Below are 9,237 nucleotides of genomic sequence, written 5' to 3'. Positions count from 1 at the left end.
GACTTCGTCTTGCTCAGACTGTTGAGCATTTTCTTTTCCTTTTGATCTTCTCATTTTTAGAGTGTTTTGCCAAACTATCACGGATGTGGGATAACAATATGAGATTATTGGATTATGGCTGTTAACCAGGAGGCTGTTCAACAGCTGCTGTGTTGATGCTGGAATTGATTTCCATGCTAGTTAGGCACTAGTTAATTACTGTCATGTTCCACCCCTATCATAGGAGGTGCCAGGTAATAGGTATAAACTCAGTGCAGAGCACATGTGATCAAATCCTCACCAGCAGCTGGGTTGGGATGAAATCTTTAAAGCTTCTGATATCTCTGTTAACACTTGTTTTGATTCGATATTCTTCTCACCAGCCTCAGATTTTTTGGCTGTTTTCCATCCACAACCTTTATCCAAAAGACTATCATTAGTAGTAAGTCGTGTAATCCCAAGAAATAGAATGTGTGGATATGGCTGGCAGTGGAGTCTCAGTCTTACAATATTTGTAAGCCCTGGAAGAGCAGGCAGAGCTCTGATTCTGGTGTGGTCAGTCAGCGAATTTCCCAGTGGGGGCTGCACATCCTTGTCACGGGGAGGAATTTCTCCAGGGGAAAAAGAGGGACTAAAACCGTTTCAGTACGTTCCCCTAAAGCCCTGCCACTTGTGTCTGGCAAACACACAGCCAGTTCTCACTGTTCCTGCTGCTGGATAGTGCAGCAGCAGCACAGAAGGTGAGGGTGGGTGTCTGTTTTCTCCCCTCTGACAGTGCAGTAATGTATTTTCAGTCCTGTGCCTCTGCCTGAGCCCAGACAGTGGCAGACCTGAAGTAGCAGCTTTCTGAGACCTGCTGGCTGTGGTTTGGCAGGATCAGTTATGAGGCTGCTCAGGAGTGGAAATCTTGGCAGAGGTCAGCAAGTAGGGAGGTCCCTGTGACCGGCCCCTCTACCAGAACTGGCAGTAGAAGGGGAGGGCTCTTCTCTGAAAACTCAAATCATGTGTTTTTACCTGTCTGTACAGAGTATCTGTCTGCCTTGGCTGTTCTACTGAGTCACTGCAGACAAATTATTCATGGTGTGTTTTTATATCAGTTAGCACTTGCTTGTGTGAAGTTTGCCTCTGGTAAGGAATGTCTGATATTACTGGGCTCTGGGTCATATCCTCCAAAATTAGTGTTTTCATGTGCAGTATCTAAAGGGGATGTTGACCACATTTCAACCTAAATTAATCTCACTTATATTTGTTTTGAAAACATTAGATGTCCTGTCTTTCCTTCTTCCCAGTGGTTAATTTTCCCATATTCATCCTTGCTGGCTGGTGAATGTCTCTGCGCTTGTTGTTTAATTGGCAGATGAGTTCATTTAAGTTGATAGAAAACTGAATTCTGAAGGGAAGCACGTTATCAAAATGCACGGGCTAATCCTATTAGGTGAAAGCATTTTTGCTTAAATGGAAAATGATTAGACTGTATCTTCAGTATCTCTTCAGGAGAGTCTGTGGCTAATTTTGCCGTTCCTGGAGGCTCACATGGTATTCCCTGAGTAATGTAACTGTGAACAGAGAGGCAAAGGAAAATTGTTTCCCTTAATTGTACGTGGTGAACTCTATCTTGCTTCCCTGCTGAAATTACTGTTTTGTGTTATTTTCAAATACCATTGGTACGACACAGAGCATGTTGGGAAGTAGATGAAATCCCCTCCTTTTTTTTTTTTTTTTTTATCCTCCCCTAACTGAATCCACTCAGTTATATTCCTGGCTGTGCCTGCAGCTGAAGTCATGTGGTAGTACATCTGCTTTACACTAACAGCACCAGTTTATGTAATTCATTATGTGCAACCACAAAGTCAGCTGCTAATCCAGGCTAATCCAGCACTTTCCTGAAGAGCTGCACTAACAAATCTTGCTTCAGGGTTTTCAGCTCGTGGTCTGCTGGACAGTGCCTGGAGCTCGGCGGAGATCGGGCTGGGCTGTGCAGAGCCGCCGGTCTCTGTCCCTCCCCGTTATCCGCAGCCCTCCGGGGCAGGGCTGAGTGGGAAGCCCCAGGATGTGCGGCTGGATGTGTTGTTTTTTTTTTTAATAGCTGTGCTGTCAGGAGATGCCTCCTGGCATCTGGAAAAAAGGAGCTCTCCTAAATGGCAGTGGACACCTGAACACCTGCTCCTGAAGCAGAGCCAGTGAGAGCTGAGGGCTCAGGCTCTACTCCCACAGAAACTGTTGAATTCCAGGCTGCTACTTCAGAGTCCCTTCTTACACTATTACACATCCTAGCACCTCTTCCTTGAAAATGACAGATGTGAAGCTGTTTTCTTTCTCAATTTACCCGTAAGTCCTTGTTTCTGACTGAAATTTCCCTTTCTACGTCTGCATTTATATGTCCTTATTTCCTGATCCTGCCTGAAAAGAAAGATAAAATTCATTACTTCTGTCTTTTCTTCTTTTGGCAAATACAGATGCCTAGGTCTGATTTTTGTCTTGAGGCTGCTCTGATGGAGATGATGGCACTGTGAGGGGAGTGAGACACTGGAACAGGTTGCCCAGGGGAAGCCATGGCTGCCCCATCCCTGGAATTTTTCAAGGCCGGGTTGGATGGGACATTGAACAATCTGGTCTAGTGGGAGGTACCTTTGCCCACATCAAGGGCCATTGGAAATGGATGATCTTTAAGGCCCCTTCCAACCCAAAGCTACCTGTGATTTTATGTCTCCAGTGTCACAGATATGGCTGTGCAGAAGCAATCCCTACCCTGCGGGATCTGCTGCCAGGAGCAGCTCCAGGTCAGTCTGTGCAGCTTTGAATAGCGTTTGGCCCAGAGCCATGTGGATCTCCTGGAAGTGTTCCCTGTCCAGGTGCTTTGTGCCTTGGAGCAAAACTAGATGGAATATCCTTGAGTTTTCTCAGTGTTGCTGTTAGTTATCCCTACATCCATGTGTGTGTGATATGGGGATCAGAAACCCACTGACAGCCAGAGAGTCTGTGCTGTGTTTAAACACTTAATACCACTGAAAATACACTGATTTTATTTGGGCTGCTTGAGAGGGGGAGAAACGTTCTTTCCTCTTCTGAAGTGTTTGTTCAAAGAACAACAACAACAAACAGCCCCAACCACAAGCTGTGGGAGCATGACTTCATCTTCTCAGTTTTCTCCACGCTGTGCTGGGCAGAGGAGCAGGGAAGGCATTTGCAGATGCAAAAACACACTTCTGGGACTCCTCCCTGCAGGGAACTGTTGCTTCACAGAGGAATGATTTAAACAGCTGTAGTTTGTCTTAACAGCACATTTTTCTTTACTCTGAGCTGCAAAATAACCTTTTTTGCTGTGAAAATCAGATGCTGCAGTAAATGCCTTGGCAGGTGTTGGGTGTTCCTTGAAAGAGATAGAGGTGGTTGAAAAACGGAGAGACACTTTGCAAAAAAAAAAAAATACTCTTTTCTCACCCAAAATCCCAAAATTTGAGTTTAAAAAAGAAAAAAAAAAAAAGTGTCGTTCATCTAGAAACCAAGATAAAATTTGCAGGGGAAAAAAAACCCCAAACAGCCCACAACAGTATTTGATCCAGAAATGCAGTTTTGTTCCGTGGAAGTTGCTGTCCAGGCCTTTTGGGCACTTTCTGGGTTTGGGGCTTTGCACGCCTGTTCGTTTTGGTTTGTTTTTTGGTTTGTGCATTCCCACACCCTCTTTCCCCACCTCTCCCTGAGGATAAGCTTTGTTTTATCCTGCAGTACTTCCTATTACTTATGTACACAGTGCTGTGTAAAATCCCCTGCCAGCACTGAAATGCAGCTCAGAGAAAAGAACAAGAATCAGGGGTGGTACTTCTAAGTCTTGAAATCACTAGACTTTGTTTCAGGCTTGTCTAAATAAACGGTTGGGTTTGTTTGTTTATTTGTTTTAATAAAACATTGAAAATTCTTCCTGGGGAAACACTTCTTACAAGAAGGAAAATGGCTCAGAGTACTTGATTTCTTCAGTTTTAAAATAGGTTTAATTTGGCTGGTGGTTCAAGTAAGTGGAAAGGGACTTTATGGAGAGTAGGTGGATATCTGCAAAGATATTCTGTAAGAGATGGGCCAAAACCAAAGACTGGTGTCAGACCCAAGAGATTTGGTGGTTTTGTGTTGTCACTTCAGTGTCCAGTCCAGGCTGAAGCTCTGGAGCCACTCTCAGTGAAAGGATGGACAGGGCTTGTTTAGAGAGCTGTCCCTTCCTCACCTGGCTCTCTGCCTTTTTCATTTTCTGCCTTGCCTCAGCCATTCCCATTTTCCATGTCTGTGTAACTCCCTGGCAGCACGTCAGTGTCCTTGTGTCTCCCACAACCACTTCCTTGTGCATTGCCATCATATTTGATTCTTGTAACTTGCCTGATGCGCTGGCTTTGTGTGCTCTGTGAATCACTGCTTCAGAAAAAGCTGCTTGTATCACAGTGTTACACAACACAGAAAGTGGATTCCTAATCCTAGAGAATTTCATCACAACAGCAGCAGTTGTGCAGGGTATTTTTGCTTGGGGAGATGCTGCTATGGACCTGCATCTTCTTTGCTGTTCAGATTAATTTTACTGTTATCTGTACACTTCACTGACTAAAAGTCACGTGTCCCAGTTAGTTTCCCTCAAAGCAAAATAAGAGTAATCCAGTTTCAAGACTTAGTTTTGGAATTTGGCCGTTTTGCTGTGCCGGCTCAGGTTTGAACGCTTGACTAGCAATCCCTGTCAGGAGACTTGGGAAATAAAGGAAAACAAACATCCTGCTTAGTCCTCTGTCACAATTTCATAAAAACCGTAAAATCTCTAGTCCTGTCACCCTCATCTTACACTTTCTCTGCATCCCAAAGATTTCTGTATTTCAAAGGATTTGTGGAAATAATTTTGAAATTCTGTTCAGGGGATTCCTACAGCTCATGTTATTCACAGCTTCAGGGGTTTGTCTTAGGCAAGACCTATTGAACTGAGATAAAGTACATCTCCAATATTTTAGGGTGGCTGGACCTCCACTTACCATTTCTCAGGTTTTCCATAGTATTTTATTGGACTGGACCACTAAATGACTCATAACATGCTTAGTTGCTTTGGACAGTTAAATAAGGGATGAAAATCCAAGCTGGTGCACAGCAATGGTGTATTTTTAGGTGTGTCACTCCTTTGGTAATGAGCTCAATTCTCAGCAACCATTCTCACTTCTGAAACTCTGCAGAAACATTCTCTCTGTGTTGGACCATAAATAGCAGGTGGGATTTGATTAGTGTAGGATGACTGGTAGCATTGCAGAGCCGTGAAAAAAAGGAACTGAGTTCACTCAGACTTCTGCACTGTCAACATATATGCCACCCAGACTCAACTAAGATGAACCTTTACCATTAGGAGATATTCCTGTGCCACTTCACTTTCCCCCCCGTGACGTGGGGGTACTGACTGGAGCAAACCTGCCTGCACACAGTTCCTTTGCTCTCAGGACAGCTTTGCCTGTCTCGTCTGCTTAGCCTGAAGCCTGTTGGGGCAGTGACAGGCTGTCCCTGCCTTTGGAAGAGGGAAGCTGAGCTTGGGAGCAGCCTTGAGGTGCTGCTGTGACACAGGCACTGCTGCTGCAGAGGATTTGATGGGCAGGGAGAACATCTGCCTGGCACCTAACGCTGAACGAGGCAGGCCCTTCCCTGCAACAAACTGCTACTGACTGAAGGGGAACTAAAGCTTTTTAGCTCTCCTGATTAGCTTTAAACAGGAGTATTTTAAGGGGAAGGAGAAGCAAATATTTTGAGTAGGTTACCAAGATACTTGGGGAGAGTTTTCTCCCTCCCCCCAGGCTGCTTTTCTTGGTTTAGCTTTTACTATTGAGCATAATCAGAATTACGGAGTAATTTCATAATACCGTAATCTGTAGTCTGTAGGTTTCCAGCTTAGCATCAACTGAGCCCCTGATCTTACTCAGGTCTTTGCTCCCTCAAAGAAACTGTCCATGGCCTTCCAGGGGAAGGTGTCCCTGTCCATGGCAGGGAGTTTGGAACCAGATGATCTCTCAGGTCCTTTCCAACCCAAACGGGGCTCTGATTCGATGTTCACAGTGCTCTCTGCAGTCCAGTCCTTGCTGGCTGTTGTGTCTCTGTGCCCGGAAAGGAGGTCACTGCGGAGCAGAACAACATCACACAGCTGTGCCCTGAGTTCCCACCGTGTCCTCACATCCACCACAGCAGCTCCACTTCCCAGCGTGTGCCTTACTCTGCCCATTTTCAGCTTTCATTTCTCATCCTCTGCACCCTCCTCTGGCCTCAGCCCTTTCCCCTTCTCCAGCTCTCTGGCTTACCAGTGCTTCTGGTGTGTGTTTAGGGGTTTAAAACCTAATTATACATTAGTTTGAAGGCAAACTAATCTTTCTCTTTTTTTTTCCTCTCTTTTTCACCCCAAGGCCCAGCAAGAGACAGTGAATATGGGTTGACTTCTGAGGGTAAGGCTCTAAGGATTGCCCGAAAGAAGCAGCAGTTCATTAAATTTTATGTTTCTGGTTAATTTCTCCTCATATTCTAATTTAATCCAGGAAACAGAAATGTGCAGTGGGCACTGAAAATCTGGTTTAAGATAAGGGCTTACGGCTGAATGTCACAATTACAGCTGCTGTTTCTTCCAAATTAACTTTTCAGCATGTGTTTTCATGGAGTTTATAAACTGACTCTAGAGCCACCCAGGCTTTTGTGGTCCTGCAGAGCATCAAGAGCAGTGACTAAAATACTGTCATCAGCTGGAATTATTGTTGTTGATAGGGTAAATCTGGGAATCCTGTACAGTGAAGTCAAAACAGGTAGGATTTCTTAAAAACATTTTGTTTGAATTCGCTGCTGTTGGTTTTGATCCCCCAAGACACCCTTAGCACAGGGGGACTTGTGCATATTCATGCTTTGGAGGTCTAATCAACCCCCTATGAATGTGGACAAGAACAATTTTGCTCCTTTTAATGAACTTTTGATCAGAATTTAGATGGAAAAACCTACTGTGCTGCAAGTGGAGCTCACAGCTGCCTGTATTTAACTTAACATTTAGCAAATGAACTTAGGACTGCCTAGAGCGAATTTTACTAAACCATTTCTGATGTAGTATTTCATTTTAACTTTTCTTTTTCCTATGCAAACTTGAGCTGTTCTGAATTTAAGATTAAATAATCGAAAGTCTTGGTAGTTTAATGAATGAAATTCATGGAAGAAGGGTAAGTGAGTTGTTTTGCCTCTGTTAGGGAAGATTTTCCAGCTGTCTCATGGAGAAGCACTGTTAGTGCTGTGGACCAGAGACATGGAATTCAGCAGCTGAAGGGGCCCTCAGTTCCTGCCCTGCTGTGAAAAACCTTCCCACTGCTTGCCTGTCTGTCCTCAACTATCCAAACATCAGCCTGTGGAGACTTTTTAGATCCCTCTGGATAGACTGTGCAAAGAATTGGTTATCCCATTATGTACAGATTTTGCACGGGAATAGATCCCAAATGTGTGAGAATCAGCTGGGTCCCAATTTTGATTTTCCTTCCCACCATCCTGTGGGGTTTGGTTGCTTGTTTTTGTTTTTTGGTGGTTTTTGTATGTTTTCATTTTGGGGGGAATGTGTGTTTTTTAATTACAAAATAGCATTCAAAAACTGCTTGGTATGTTAGAACACAAACATAACGTCTCTTAACACTGGTCCAGAGGGAATCCAACACTATTTGGCAGGTGCTTTGCAAAATAAATCCTTTAGAACCTGCCCCCCTCGCCCCCGTGCAACCAGCCCAAGGCCCTGACTTCTCAGCAGGGTTTCTCTCCCATGTCTGCATTTCTTGGAGCTCTTTGCAGGTTTAAAAATACTCTGTGTTCCACTAACTTCCAAACAAACTGTCCTCTCTCTGGAAAGGCAACAAAATGGCTCAGCAGACAGCACTCACATCCTACACACCCACACCCACGGGCACACACAGCAGCCCTGCATGTACTTAAGCTGTCTCTAACACACATAATTTTCCTTCTTTCCAAGTGCTCCTCTCTTCCTTTTTCCATGCCTTTAAAACAAAAGATTTATATGTTCATATGTACACACAGGAGAAGCAAGAGGGAGGCAAAAAATAAAGTGTGGGGATTGCTTTGTCTGCCTCTAAAATCCCTCAAATAAACATTCTGGAGGGGGTTTCTCCAGGTTCAGGTCCAAATCCAAAGCCTGTGGAGCTCAGCAGTTAGCGTGACACACAGAGTATTTTGGAGAATAATTATCACCTATATTTCTAGATTTAGAGTATATCTGTAATAAGTGTCACGTGGCACAGGCAGCTCTGTGAGGGGTTGTTTACAGTTTGCCATGCAAACTCTATTTAGTTTTCTCCAGAAATGAAGGAGGCATTGTATTTAGTCCACATAAGCCAGGAAAATTTACATTCATCTTAAAAAAAATAAACCCAAGCATTGTTGTTTTTTAGTCCTAAGCTTTTGTTGTATACAGTAATATCACCAAATCTTCAAGAATACTAATCAAGTATCTTTTACCTTTGCATCAAATCCAGCTGCTCTTCATAATAGGTGCTCCATCAAACCACAGGGTCCTCTGTAGGCTCTGTAGCTTCTTTTCTTGCATTTGTGTCAGTCCAGAAAGCTGGAACACGCTCTTCTGGGTTCATCTTGTGTGTTTGTGCTAAGGTTGGGAATCATTAGCATCCTAAATTTTCAAGTTTTCTTTGATTTTTTTAAATTAGCTTTTCCAATTTTCTCTCTTAGTTTCTCACTGCTGAAATCAGGCCAGGTATTTGATGAAAGTGATTTTTTTTTTCCTTTTTTTTTTTCCATGAGTTATTACATTACATATGAATTTTGTTCTGTTGAGGAATAACATTCAAATTTCCTTCCTTGGGGATATTTCTCTATTTCATTTCTAGCCTGGACTAGGAGAGGAGGACAATTCCTGATATAAAAGAAGTCATTAATTGTGGATTTTTAGAGCTCAACAGAAGTTTGTCTTTTAGTTTGACTTCAGTTTTTAAGCACAATTTGAAGTAATCCAGCTGGAGGGTTTATTCAGCTTTGGCACTTCAGAACATCAAAAAGCCTTTTCCCTTTGACCACCTCAAAACAACACCAACTTGAGGATCTTGCCCTGTTGCAAACTGTTGGTAAAATTGCCTTCAAAGTCTAGAAATAAGTGATATTTATAAAACTTTGTTTCTTTGAGCACCCTCTTCTTTTTTTTTTTCCTCCCCTCTCAAACCTGAATTTCCACAGGGACGAAAGAAAATACTGATTGAAAAATACAATGTGCTCCAA

The sequence above is a fragment of the Empidonax traillii genome, unplaced genomic scaffold (assembly GCF_003031625.1).
Source record: "Empidonax traillii isolate 1590-97213 ecotype Southwest subspecies unplaced genomic scaffold, ASM303162v1 scaffold128:size1411021, whole genome shotgun sequence".
Classification (NCBI taxonomy): domain Eukaryota; kingdom Metazoa; phylum Chordata; class Aves; order Passeriformes; family Tyrannidae; genus Empidonax; species Empidonax traillii.
This window is presented reverse-complemented; position numbering follows the sequence as displayed.